This window comes from Talpa europaea, assembly GCF_964194135.1.
Source record: "Talpa europaea genome assembly, chromosome: 9".
Classification (NCBI taxonomy): domain Eukaryota; kingdom Metazoa; phylum Chordata; class Mammalia; order Eulipotyphla; family Talpidae; genus Talpa; species Talpa europaea.
Genome location: NC_140076.1, coordinates 56,812,305 through 56,827,194, shown reverse-complemented (window position 1 = coordinate 56,827,194; position 14,890 = coordinate 56,812,305).

The following is a 14,890-nucleotide window of genomic DNA, read 5'->3' as shown; positions in this document are numbered from 1 at the left end:
CAAAGGCTGTACTCTCTTTTAGTCTAGAAAAGTCATGGTGACATTCTGAGGCCAAAAGAAAATGCTTGTTGAAAGCTGGTGGGTGGCAGGAGGAGAGACAGTGGATAGCTTTCCTTTCAAATTCAGTTATAGGGCTTCTCCAAGGTGCAGGGTTTATAAATTATGTAGCTTTTCAGTACTCAGAACAGACTTTCTCCTCTAGCAAAGCAATTTTTACTGTTTATTTTAATCTCTTTATCTATATAAACACCTTTTTTTTTCTTTTTTTGGGGAAGCTAATATATATATATATATATCTGGTTCATTTTTTTTTCTTTAAATCTTTTAAATTAATTTTTATATATTTTACATCATTGTTAATTTTTGTACAATATTTGCTTTCTCCTCTCAGGTGTAGTCCCCATAAAATTCCCACCAACAATTCACCTGTGCACCATCACCATAGTCCCATATGCTCTTCCCTCCCCTGCTTTGACCCCTCTCCCTCTCCTCTCCATGCAGAATGTCTCTGATTTATAATTTCCTGTTAATTTTGTTTTTTTTTACTTATTATTTTTTCCTAATCCCTTATTTGGTTCCCCTATATTCCTCCTACAAGTGAAGCCATCCAATAATTTTCTTTTTCCTTTGGATGTCTTTCCTTTTTTTTTTTTTAAGATTTATTTTATGTATACAAGAAAACTGGGATGTAGGCCAGAGGTATGGGGGGATGAGAAGATTCACCAGAGACAGAGTGGGGAGCAGAACAAGTGGACCCACTGATATACACTGCTGAGGGGAGCAGCAAGTGAGACAGGAAAGCTCTGCTGTACCATGTTGGTTAGCTGTCTAGCCAGAGATCAAACTTATGCTGCAGTGGCTTGATAATGGCCATTGATAGTGCTGAGACTTAACCCTTGCACCACCAGGGAGACCTTCTTATTTCATTGAACATAATCCCTTCTCACTCCATCCATGTTGCTGTGAATGGCATCAGTTTATCTTTTTTTGATTGTTGAATAGTATTTCATTGTGTATATTTACCACATCTTCTTGATCCAGTTATCTATTTTTGGGCATTTGGGTTGTTTCCATATCTTACCTATTGTGTAAATAGTGCTACAATAAACATAGGGGTGCAGGTATCCTTTTCAATTAATGTTTTTGTATCCTTTGGATAGATTCCTAGGAATGGAAATTCTGGGTCATATGGCAGATCCATTTTTAGTAATTTGAGGGTCCACCACATAGCTTTCCATAGTGCTTGGACCAGTTTGCACTCCCATCAGCAGTGTGGGAGAGTTCCTTTTTCTTCACATCCTCGCCAACATTTGTTGTTTTCTATTTTTTTAATATGTGCCATTCTCATTGGTGTAAGGGGGCATCTCATGTGGTTTTGATTTACATTTCCCTGATTAAAAAGGGATATTGAACATTTTTTCATATACCTGTTGGCTATTTGCATTTCCTCTTTGAAGAAGTGATTTTTTTTAGTTCTTCTGCCCATTTTTTGACTGGATTTACTTTATTTTTGTTGGGTCATGTGAGCTCTCTGTAGATCTTTGTGATCAGTCCCTTATCAGATATATGGAGTGCAAAAATTTTCTCCCAATCAGTGGTGTCTCTTTGTTTGGGTTAATGTCTCTTTTGCTGTACAGAAGCTTTTTAGTTTGAAGTAATCCCAGTTGTTTATCTTTTCCTTCACTTTCTTTGCTTTGGGTGATGAGTCTTTAAAGCGTTACTGAGATGTATGCCATGTAGTGTTTTGCTTTTATTTTCTACTATATGTTTTATGGTTTCAGGTCTTATGTTCAATTCTTTTATGTGCATGGTATGAGGTAGTAGTCTAGTTTCATTCTTTTGCATGTGGCATCCAGCTTTTCCAGTACCATTTATTGAACAAACTGTCCTTGTTCCATTGCATATTCTTTGCTCCTTTGTCAAAGATTTGTTGTCCATGTATGTGTGGCTTTATTTCTGGGTTTTCTATTCAATTCCATTGGTTTGTGTGTCTGATTTTGTTCCAATTCCATGATTTTTAATTATTATGGTTTTTTAGTATAGTTTGAAGTCTGGGAGTGTGATACCTCCATTATCCTTTTTTTTAGTCAGGAGAGCTTTGGATTTCCAAAGCCTAACCTTTTCTAGGTCCTGCTTAAAATACAAATATGTTTGTCCTGAAAAATATTTATTGGGAATTTTATTATGTTTCAGGTGCATAAATTACTTCATTTAATCTTCATAAAAGAGAAGTAGATATATTTATTTCCATATTATTATTTTAATTTTTATCAACTTTCCTTTGTACGCTTGATTTAAAGATTCTGCAGAGTACAGCTATAATCATACAGGAGATAATTGGCTAGTTATTTTGCCATGCTAAATACTAAATATCTGGGAATACACTTTGGAACTGTGTACTCAGGATAGGGATTTTATTATTTTTTTTAAAGATTTATTTATTTGTTTACTTAATTATTTATTTATTTATACAAGCACTGGGTATAGTCAGAAGTGCGGGAGGGTGAGAGAATCCACCAGAGACAGAGCAGGGAACAGAACAGGCAGACTGATGAAATACACTGCTGAGGGGAGCAGCTGCATGGCAGGAGAGGTCTGCGTGCCATGTGGGACTTCACTGGCGGCTGGGGATCGAACCAGCACTGGGGAGGCTGTGGGCAGCTTTGCAGCCCAGCGCTCAACCGCTGCACCACCAGGGGAGGCCCAGGATAGGGATTTTAAAGGAAAAGAATTTAAGACTGAGTAAAAACCTGCTCTGAGCTACATTTTCTACTATACCATTTAATGTAATCTTAATTCCATTTGCCATTTAATTCCTTTAATGTAATCCTCATGAAAAGTTTGTAAAGTATTTCCTTTTGTATAGCTTAACAAGCTAAAGCCCAGAGAGCTTACATAATTTTCCCCAGGTCACACAGCCAAGTAAATAGCAAAGCCAGGTTTCCCTGTCTCAGCACCATCTGTCCTTTTCTTCAGCACCATCTGTGCTTTTCTTCAGTGAACTCTCCACTGCCTTGAGGTCAGCCTCCAAAAATCTTTCTAAAGCTCAGTTTTACTCCTTGAACTTTCCTGCTAAAATTTCTCCAGAGGTTTCTTATTCTCTCGGGGTAATCTCTAACCTCCTTATTCTGGTATGCAACTTTATTAATTAATTAACTAATTCATTAATTTGTGCTTTTTAATCTCAGATTTATTTATTAAAGTAACACTGCATTATAACATTGTATGAGTTTAAGGTGTGTATGATCAAAATTAACACCTGTGTATACAACTTCAGTTTAACATTGTAAGTCCAGTTCTATCCTGCACGATATAATTGATCCATTTTGCCTGATTTATTCACCTCCCTTTCACCCTCCCTTTTAGTAATCACTAATTGACTTATAGTATCAAAGTTTTTGTTTCATTAAGTTCATTTGTTTCTTTGGTTTCCCTATATACCACATATGAGTGAAATCATGAGGTGTTAGTTTTTCCCCATGTGACTTAATTTGGAAACTCAGAGGTTCAGAGAACCTCAGCAGTACATTCAAGATCACACAAAGCTGGGATTCAAACCTAGGTCCAGCTGGGCTCTAAAGCATATGCACTTACTTAATATATTGCCTTGTAAATCTTTGTCTTTTAGGATTATGCTTTAAAAATACTTTTTTAATGTTTTTTTTTTTTTTTTTGCTGTTGAATAATTTTGCTGGTACCACCTTTTCACGTAAATGCAGTAAGAGTTAATATGGAGGGACTATTATAAGCTGTTAGCACTCTGCTGAATGATTTACCTACTTTGGGTTTTTTTTTTAAAGATTTATTTATTTATACAATAGCTGGGGTACAGGCCAGAGGTGCGGGAGGGTGAGAGGATTCACCAGAGACAGAGTGGGGAGCAGAACAGGCAGACAGGCTATCTTTCTGGCTGGTGGGGGGACTCAAACCCATGCTGCAGAGGCTGAAGACAGCTCCACAGCGCTGCGCTCAACTTGCTGCGCCACTGGGGAGGCCTACTTTGGGTTTTTTTTAAAGTCAACACCATTGACATTTTTGGCCAGATAATTTCCTGTTGTTTAGGGAGGAGGCCTGTCCTGTGCCATCTAGGGTATTTAGAAGCATTCCTTGCTCCTTCCAACTAGATCCCAGTAGCACTTCTTACCTCCCGAGCTGTGATTATCAAGTATGTCTGCAGACTGTCAAATATCCTTTGGAGGGAGGGAATCATTTGTGGCTGAGTGCTACAGGTTTATATGATCTCACCTAAGAGCACCTGGTGAGGCTCATACCCTTAGGATCTCCAAGTCACACAGGAGGAATAACTTGATCAGGTTCACATGGCAGGGAAGTGGCTTCATTAGGACTCAAAGTGAAAGCTTACACATGACTTTGGACTAATTTTTTTGCTATATTTCGTGGACTATGTTGTGTTTTCAGACTTAACTTGGGAGATTTGGAAGGCTTGGTCTGTGTCAGATTTTTATTAATTTGCCCCAAAGGCATCTAGAAAAGTAGTTAATACTCCAGAGTGCTGTGACAGTTATTCATAATTCATTAAAGTAAATATATTTTAAATAAAACAGCTTTAGTGCAGTAATTAAGAATCAAGTGTTTGGAATCAGATACCTCGTAGGGTTTAATCTCATTCCTGCCATTTATTATTGTTTGTGGGAATTTTTTTGACCCCTTCTAACTTTGGTTTCCTCATATGTTTAAGACTAATAATTCCTTCTGTGGATATTATCAGGAATTAATATCATGTAGCATAGTACATGATCCAAATGTAACATAATTCAGTAGCTACCAGTAATACAAATAATCATAATATTTATGATAAAATGGTTTGGCATTAATTTAAAAAGAAACCTGCACTCCTATATTTATTGCAGCACTATTTTCAATAGCCAAGATATGGAAAGACCCTAAATACCCCAAAACAGATGACTGGATCAAAAAGTTGTGATATATATACACAGTGGAATACTACTCAGCAATCAAAAAGATAAACTCATGCCATTTGCAGCAACATGGATGGAGCTGTAAGGGATTATGCTCAGTGAAATATATCAGAAGGCAAAGGAAAAATATTGTATGGTTTCACTTATTGGAGAAATATAGGGAAACCGAACAAAGGGTCAGAGAAAAAAAAGACAAAACTAGCAGGCAAATTATAGATCCAAGACATATAGCAGGGGAAGGACAGGAAGGAGGTCAAAAGAGGGCGGGAAGAGCACAAGGGACTGTGGTGACAGTTCACCGGTGAGGTGGTGATCGGAGATTTATGGGCATTACACTACAGGGGAGAAATCAAATATTGTACAAAATTGAATAATGATATTGTACAAAAGTGAAAATAAAGAAAATGGTTTGGATTTCCTCTTTATATTATGAGATCATCACATATGCTTATATTCCAATCAATTTAGGAAAAGATACCTTCTTTTGTCTACCTAAAACAACTTGAGAGATGTTATTTCATTAATATCAGCTTAAAAATTGCATGAAGCAAGTGTAACATACAGAAGGGAAAAGAAGAAAGCAGAGGAAATCATAAAGTTGAAAAAGACAAAAAAACAGGACACCTTATTATCTGGACTAAACTACTGGATTATTTAGGTATTTTTGAAGAAGTTAGTTTAGTTCATTTCATTCCAGTAAAGAATTAATAATCCTTTTTGGTGGCTCAAAGGGAAATCTTTTTTTCCCATTATTTTTTTAATTTTTATATTCCCCATACAATTATAACCCCCTGATTTTGACCCTAATCCCTCCTTTCCCCGCACCCCTGCCCCCCAAAGTGTGTCTCTGGTTCATAGTTGTTTGTTGATTTTGATTTTTTTCTTTCTTATAGTTATTCTTTTTCCTGGTCCCTTATTTAGGTTTTCTAGATTCCTGTTATGAGTGAGACCATCTGGTATTTTTCTTTTTCTTTCTGGCTTATTTCGCTAAGCATGATCCCTTCCAGCTCCATCCATGTTGCTGCAAATTGCATGTGTTTATCTTTTTTGAATGCTGAGTAATATTCCATGGTGTGTATGTGCCACATCTTCTTGATCCAGTCATCTATTTTTGGGCATTTGGGTAGTTTCCAAAGCTTAGCTATTGTAAATAGTGCTGCTATAAACATAGGGGTGCAGGTGCTCCTTGGAATTAATGTTTCTGTGTCCTTGGGTAAATACCTAGGAGTGGAATTGCTGGATCATATGGAAGCACTATCTTTAGTAGGCTGAGGAATCTCCACACAGCTTTCCATAGTGGTTGGACCAGTTTGCACTCCCACCAACAGTGCAGGAGAGTTCCTTTCTCTCCACATCCTTGCCAACATTTGTTGTTAGCTGCTAGTTTTTTTAATATGTGCCATTCTCACTCGTGTAAGATGGTATCTCATTGTAGTTTAGATTTGCATTTCCCTGATTGCAAGTGACGTTGAACATTTTTTCATATGCCTGGTGGCCATTTGTATTTCCTCTTCAGAGAAGTTTCTTTTTAGCTCTTCTGCCCATTTTTTGACTGGATTATTTTCTTTGTTTTTGTTGCGTCTCATCAGCTCTTTGTAGATTTTTGTGATCAGTCCTTTATCATTAGTGTTGTGTGCAAAAATGTTCTCCCAGTCGATGGGTTTCTCTTTGTTTTGGTTATTGTCTCTTTTGCTGTGCAGAAGCTCTTTAATTTGATGTAGTCCCAGCTGTTTATCTTTGCCTTCACTATCACTGCTTTGGGTGATGCGTCTGTAAAGATGTCTTTGAGGCGCATGTCATGTAGTGTTTCGCTTCTATTTCCTTCTATATATTTTATGGTTTCAGGTCTTATTCTAGTTCTTTAATCCATTTTGAGTTGGTTTTTGTGCATGGTGTGAGGTAGTAATCAAGCTTCATTCTTTTGCATGTAGCGACCCATTTTTAAAAGGAAATCTTTTTGGCCCCAAGAACAGTTGAATTAACTCATTCCTCATCTCAGCTCTTAGCCTTCTGCTGACTTGGCATCTTCTGCTTCCTTCCCAAGGTTTGACCTTTTGCTTCATTTCCTCTAACTCATTTTTGGTTCCTGCTCTTGGCTTTCAGCTTCTGCTCAGAGATTTCCTTGTCTAGTTCCCCAGGTCCTCTTTTTAGTAAGATTCAGTTATCCCACCTCACTCCTTTCTGCCCTGCTACATCTGAGTTGCTTATGACTGCTTAGAGGCAGCATTTCTCACCTGCTGCTCCCCCTACCTCCATTCAGTGTTGACAAATTCCTTCTGAATACAATTGGCCATAATCATTTTGGTTTTAACTATGTGTTGGTGGCATTAGTAAAATAAAATGCTGTGATGCAAATTCGTTGCTTTTAGACTCTTGAATACCTTTTGGTGTTTGCAGTGCCTCTCATTTTTTCCCCCTTCATTTTTGGGCACAGTTTGGAAGTGGTCCTATTTGTAGGGAATACTGAAATATAGGGAAGCTGTTCTTGGTTCTAGGAACCACATGGCTAGCCTAGAGACCAAGGGGGTAAATATGTCATCCTCTGTACAAAAGGATATATAGAGACATACTGGTTGGGAAGTTTTATTCTAAAGTTCTCCAGGAAAATGCAAACAATAACAGTGGAGGAACTTGGGAGACAGTGTGAAACCTTAAACCTTCTCTAGCCTCTTCATTTTTTATTAAACCATTAGATGCTTTCTGAAAGATCCAGCCAGCCATGGAAAAGCTCCCTGAGGAATAGCAAGACTTAGGGCACTTGAGTTTCTGTAGGTGAGGAAAGAGGCAAATCCCTCTTAAAACACTGCGGGAGAGAATTAGACCTGGAAGGAATTTGGGAGCAGGGAGGGAGTTAGTATGCTATTGAGGGAATCAGTAATAGGTATTGAGGGTTTGGAGTATTGGCTACCAAACTTAAAAGGAATGAGTCACTCATTTTATATTCACTTTGAAGTGACTTGAATGTATTTGATGGGGTAGCAGTTAGAAATACATTTAACTTTGTGGCAAAAGATGCTGTCTATATTGCCAATTATGTCAGGTCACTATACTTACCTTTTAGATGTGAGGGATGTGAGCAGGAGAAAGAACTCAACATTAATATTTAAGTTACTATTTTAATTAGTTGGGGTGAAAGTATTGCCAGCCACTGAAATATGGAGCAAGAAAAAGGAGCAATTTTGGATGGGGATATGATGTGTTGAATTTTGATATCCCAAGTTGAGATATGTGTATAATATGAGATACCCACTATCTGGAAAGTACTTGGAAATGGTTTTGGAACTGCCAAGAAAGAGCTATGTCAGAGAAACCAGATAAAGAGCAAACAATGTAGAGATCCATGGTTGGTTTTTTTTTTTTTTTTTTTTTTGGTTTGGGGGGAAAGGTCCATGGAAATTATGTGAAAACTGTATGAAAAATTTGTACTAGTTTTTTTTTTTTTTTTAAGAAGAGGGTCCTCGGTGGTTTCAAAGACTCATATCATAGTCAATTGAGAACTGAAGGAAAAATTGGTAGGAATTATCGATTTTAAAGTAAAAAGAGGAGGAAAAAAATCAAAATCAAAGATAACTTTAGACTCTTCCATCTTTTCCCCCACCCCCAAACACAGACACACCCTTACCCCTTTGTAATACAAGAATATTAAAGGGAATTATTTTGGGCAAATATATGATTAAAATATTAAGTTTGAATTGGGAGAGAATTTTGGAAAATAGTGTTTCTGATAGGCAGTTATGGTTGCGACAGAGGAAAATCAGTGAAAGTTTTGAATATAAATTTGTTAGTTTTCAGCATCCCAGAGATATTAGAAACTGTGGGTATGTTTGAGCCTTAGGCAAGGTTTGAAACAACGCAAAAAAAAATCTTTTTTTTAAAGATTTATTTATTTATGCATATGGACAATACCCAGAGGAGAGAACCGGGTGAACAGAAGTACTGGGGCATACCAGGCACTTAACAGCAAATTCAATCTTGAATTGACTAAAGAACCCTGCTTGCCAAAGCCTTGCTTGAGGCTTAGTTGATTGAAGCAGCTCAAGAGACATGTCATCACTTTCCCCCTTTAGTTTGTGAGATTAGTGGTCTTTAAATCTTTTTACTCCCCTATCCTTACACTAAATTTATTTAAGGTATACTGTAAAATCATTTGTATATGCATATATATTGTGTGTATATGATGTAGACAATACATCACAAAAGACATTTAAGAAATGAAATCAATTGTTAAAAGATGAGATTAATATATAGTCCTTTAAGTAATGGGTTATGTTGTACACCTTGTGCAATTTTTTTTAAAGATTTATTTATTTATGCATACAAGAGCTGGGGTACAGGCCCGAGATGCCGGGGGTGAGAGGATTCACCAGAAACAGAGTGGGGAATAGAACAGGCAGATTGACCCAAATACACTGCTGAGGGAAGCAGCGGCAAGTCACAAGAGGTCTGCTGCACCATGTGGGTTGCTCCCTGGCTGGCCAGGGATCGATCTCGTACTGCAGAGGCTGAGGATTGCTTTATAGTGCTTAACCCCTTTAGCCACCAGGGAGGCCCCACTTGTGCAATTTTTAAAAGCAACTTTATTGAACTATTGTTTATGTGCAACAAATCGCACTCATTTAAATTCTATAATTTGGTTTAAGTAAAATTTCTGTAAATTTAAGTTTATTTAAAAAGCCGCTTTTTGAAAAAAAGTCCATTGAGACACCAAATTTGTAATTGAATTTTGCTCAATAAAATTGTAAGTTAAAATACAATTAAAGTGAGAAAAACATTTGATGATATGCATATGACAAAGATATTCCTTATTAAATAAAATGCACTTGTATGTCAATAATAAAAATACTAATTCCCTCAAAGAAAAGTAGGCCAAGGACATAAAAGCAATTAATGAAATAACATTTATACATGACTTATGTAACAAAGGGGCCCTATTCCCCTGCCTCATTTTTCCTTTTTTTTTTTTTTTTTTTTTTTTGGTGGGACCCTCGCCGGCGGCCAGGGAACCAACTGGCGCTGCAGAGGCTGCGGGGCAGACTTGCAGCCCAGCGCTCAACCGCTGCACCAGGGGAGGCCCTGCCTCATTTTTCTTTATAGGGAGACTTCAGCTAGAGTAAAATCTTGACCAATTTTCTTATTCCCACTCTGTCCTAAGTGGGGATGATTTACTTATCTGATTTTGAAATGGTGAGAAAAACAGCACATACACATGCATGTTGATTTAGCTTTTTCTTCGTTTCCTTTGGATGCTCCTTTGTTCCTTATAGTAACAATGTTGGAAGAACTTGGTATGTCCAATTGTTATCTAAAGTTGATATTCTTTTCTGGTCAGCCTGAATATTAAGAAAGTTATTATTATTATTATTATTATTATTATTATTTTGGTGAGTGTGGTTCCTGCTTCAATTTTTAGGTCCTTATTAGTGTACAGCAAGAGAGAGAGAGAGAGAGAGAGAGAGAGAGAGAGAGAGAGAGAGAGAGTGTGTATGTTTCTATGTGAATGCAGGGAGAGAGAAAGGAGAGACGGGGGTGGTGGTATGGAGTATAGTAGAAAGTGTGACTAATTTTCCAAACCCTGACAGCTAATAAACACTTGAAAGTATATTCATTCACTATGGAGAAAATATATTCTCCATAGTAATCAAAGGGATGAAACTTAAATCAAGAGGGTACCGTTTTTCTGTTACCAATTTTTTAAAAAAGCTTTTCAATGAACTTTATTGAACTGTAATTTACGCACATTAAGTTGCACCATTTAAAGGATACAGTTTGATGAGTTTTGATAAATGTATTTCATTGTGTAACCACCATCATAATCACCTTCACTCCCATGCCATTCTGAGGTAAAGAGAACCATTCATCTTCTTTGTGTTGTCTGGTTTTAGGTGGCATTTCCCAGAATTTTGTGTAACTGGAATCATACAGCATATATTCTTTTGTGTCTGGCTTCTCTCATTCATCATGCCTTTGAGATTCATCCATTTTATAGAAAGCATCAATGGTTTATTAGTTTTCATTGCTGAATGATACTTCATTACACCGAATATAGCAAGCCAATTGTTGCAGAAAGATAGTCAGTATTGAAAAGTTTGTAGTAAAAGGATCTTTTCAACTGTGGATAGAAATTTAAATTAGTATAATTTTTTAAAAAAGACAAATAATCAATTGGTATCAGTAACCATAAAATATACATAATTCCATTTTTTAGAATAAAGTCTAAGGTAGTAATAAAAGATTTTTCACAAACATAGGTAAGCAAAATTGTTAAAGCATTATTTATAATGGGAAAAATGGCAGTTGACTTAATGTCTAATATAAGAATGTTGTATTCCTTATGATTAGAACTCTAAAAAGCATTTTTTGAAGAGCATTTAGTGAATTGGGAAAGTGCATATCATCTAGCATAAATTAGGTAAAAGCAAGATAAAATAACACATGTGATTTAATTCCAGTTTGTGAACTGCTTCTCTCGATGAAATACATTTTGTAAAAAGCATTTTGATAAAATTATAATTAAAAATAATTTTGTAACAAAAGAAAAACATTTATAAACATATGCACAAAATAAATATCAAGTGAGATTGTTGTGCTTTCTGCATTTGCAGCTGAAGTCCAACCTGAGAACAAAGGTTCTTTATAGTCACAGAGATAACTGTATTTGGGGGAGTTCAGTGTTTGGGAAGAGTCCCAGTGAAAGGCATTATCAAGATGCCTGCAATATGGAAGGTAGCTTCAGCTGGTGTGTTGTTACTGGTCAGAAAAGCAATAAACAGGAAGTAGTCAGGGAGAGGATTTCAGTCTCTTCCAGTTAAATTAAGAGTGTTTTACACCTTGTATCTTACTGTCTTCAGAGGGTTAGCCTTTGGGAGGAAGGAAGTGGGTGTAAGGGTGCCTCACATTTCTTTCACAACTTTTACAACAATCTAGCTTTCCATGGTGAAGGGGGAATAGAAGAGCTTTGAATTCAGTTTAAGGTTGAAATTTTTATTTATTTTTTTATTTTATTTTATTTTTTTTTTTTTTAATAAATTTTATTGTTATATTCCCCATACAATTGCAGCCCCCCCATTCTGACCCCAATCCCTCCCCTCCCGACTAGCCTTATGAAATATTTGGTGTGACTAAAAAATATAGTTCTAATAATTGACTAATGTCAGCTATGTATGTGTGTGTGTGTCAGAATGTATGTGGTTTTGAGGAGTCTTAACTCATTGGGATGAGCACATGAATTGGTTTAATTTTTTTTCAGCTGTGATTTGTCAAACTCTAGCCTCTTTTTGTGATTTTTAACTCTCACTGACATGTTGGCCACAATATATATATATAAATTTGCTTTAAATAGAGAATTACATTGAATTTGTACTTACATGAATGAGCAAAGAAGCAGAGAAGAATATATACTAAAATAAATAATAGTTATACTTTTGGTAGTATAGTTATTCTTTGTCTTCTCATATTTAGTCTTCCTTGTATTTTCAACAACAAATAGAAATAATTTACAATTTTGCTATAATATGTTTTATAAAAATGTCTTCTGCAAACTATAACTGAAGGTGATTTTTGTTGTGTCACTTGATTTGCATGAGACTCCACATAGTACTGTCATCCTTAAAAGATTAACACCCCAGGGAAATGTTTTGTAGATAAACTTGTAAGATTTCTTTTTGGGCCTCCCTGGTGGCGCAGCGGTTGAGCGCTGGGTTGCGAAGCTGCCTGCAGCCTCTGCAGCGCCAGTTCGATCCCCAGCTGATCCCCGGCTGCTCCCTGGCCACCTGAGGAGGGTCCCACATGGCGCGCAGACCTCTCCTGCTGCCCGCTGCTCCCCTCAGCAGTGTGCTTCAGTCCTTCTGCCTGCTCTGCTCCCCGTGCTGGCTCTAGTGAATTCTCTCACCCTCCCGCGCTTCTGACTGTATGTACCCAGTGCTTGTATGTATAAATAAATCTTTTTTTTTTTAAAAAAAGATTTCTTTTGTCAGATAAAAATATAAGACCTCTTTTGCTTTATTTACCAGAAAACATCGCTAGCCTCATGACTTAAGTGACCCTGCCACTGAGTCTGCTCTCGTCATATCTCTATGCTGCTCTATGCTCTTACCTCTTCCACCCTCAGCACTACCTTCTGGGAAATGTTTCTCGAATGCAAATCTGACTGTGATTATATCCTTGCTTAAAATTCTTCAATTGCTTCCTGTGTCATAAAATAAAATTCTAAGATTGACACACTCAGCACTCCCATCTTCCGACTCTGCCCAAATGCTTTCCACCAATAAGTGTTTTGGATCTTTCCTATATGTATCACCCTATTCTTAAACTTTATTAGATGACTTGTAATTTTTGTAGAGTGTTGTAATCTTTTTGTTTTTACTTTGTTTCTCATGCTATTTCTTCTTCCCTTATATTTCTGAGATAGTCCCTTTCTTTAGGGAAGCATTCTACTTTTCCTTGAATGAACTTAGTTTCCAGGACATTCTTTTCCTGTCTTAAGTTCTCAGGAGCATATGTACAGAATTGTAGTTTCTTGGCTTGTGTGTATTCCCTATAAATATTGGGGAATTATCAAAGGCCAGAACCATGTTTTTCTTAACTAAGAACTTGTTATATAATAGGTGCTTAATACTCATTTGTGTAAAAGCTAAGAATTTTGCATACTTTTAAAATTTCCCTTAATAAACCTATGAGGTAGATGCTATTATACAGAAAAAGAAATTGAAATCTGGAGTTGTGTATTTGTTGAATGTTTTCTTAACGTCTGTCCCTACCTCTGGACTATAAGCTCAGTGAAGTCAGGGATAGTATTGGTCAAAATAGACTAGGCTATTATGCAATAATAAAACCCTCCAATGTTTCAGTGGCTTCCGTAATAAACATAGTTTGTTTTTAAACTCACAACATGTTCTTTGTTGGTTGAATGTTGTTATGCTACAGCTAGATTTCACTTTCACAGAATAACCTTCATCTGGGAAATTGTCAGTTGTCACAGTAGAAGGAAAAGACACATGATGGGTTTGAACTTCTGTTGATGTTTCATTGGGCAAAGTGAATCCCATGACCACTCCTAAGTACAAAAGGGTAGGTATATATACCCCCAATACCACAGAAAGGGAAATTTAGATATCTGACAGACATTAACACCATTTACTACAGGGAACCTAATTTCCTTTTTTTCACCACTGCTTATTCAGCACCTGTTACTGTGCTTGGTTCATTGTACCTCTCAATATTTGGTGACTGAATGATTGAAGGTCACAAATGTAGTAGGTATGCCAGAGCTGTGATTTGATTAGTCCACAAAGTCCATTCTGAATGATTTTGCTGTTGGTATTAGTCTTAGGTACGCACTAATATCCATAGCTCTAATAAACATCTATGTTCTCTCTTGTATTTTATTTTGTTTTTAATTATTCTATAAATTTCAGGAGAGATTTGTTGTGACAATTAAAGAAGCTGGCTTGAGAATGATCCCAGAAGTAGAAAAAGATTAGAAATGTAAAGTTTCAGAGAAGTCAAGGAAAAGAATGTAGAGGGAAGATTGGGGGTGTCAACCATAGCAAGAGACTGATTAGGAAACATGACTGTAAGATTTAGTTAGAGGGTGGTTTCCTTTATAAGTGGCATATAGAGAAACCAAACAAAGGATCAGAGAAAGACAAACTTTAAAACGGACTCTTGAAAGTTGGCCATAGATCTGAGGTATTCAGGAGGAGAGGAGCTTTGGTGGTGGGAAAACTATGGTGACTACACCTGAGGGGAGAATCCTATATTGTGAGAGAAAAAAAAAAAAAAAAAAAAGGATGTAAAATAGTGATACGTCATTTAAAAAAAAAATTTGTTTATAAAAGATCTTTGCTGTCAGATACTTCAGTGAAACCAAGGGGCAAAAATTAAATATTTCAGATTTGATCAAAGTTTAAAAGATAGAAGGGATATCTGTCTTTTATATTCTGAAATACAAT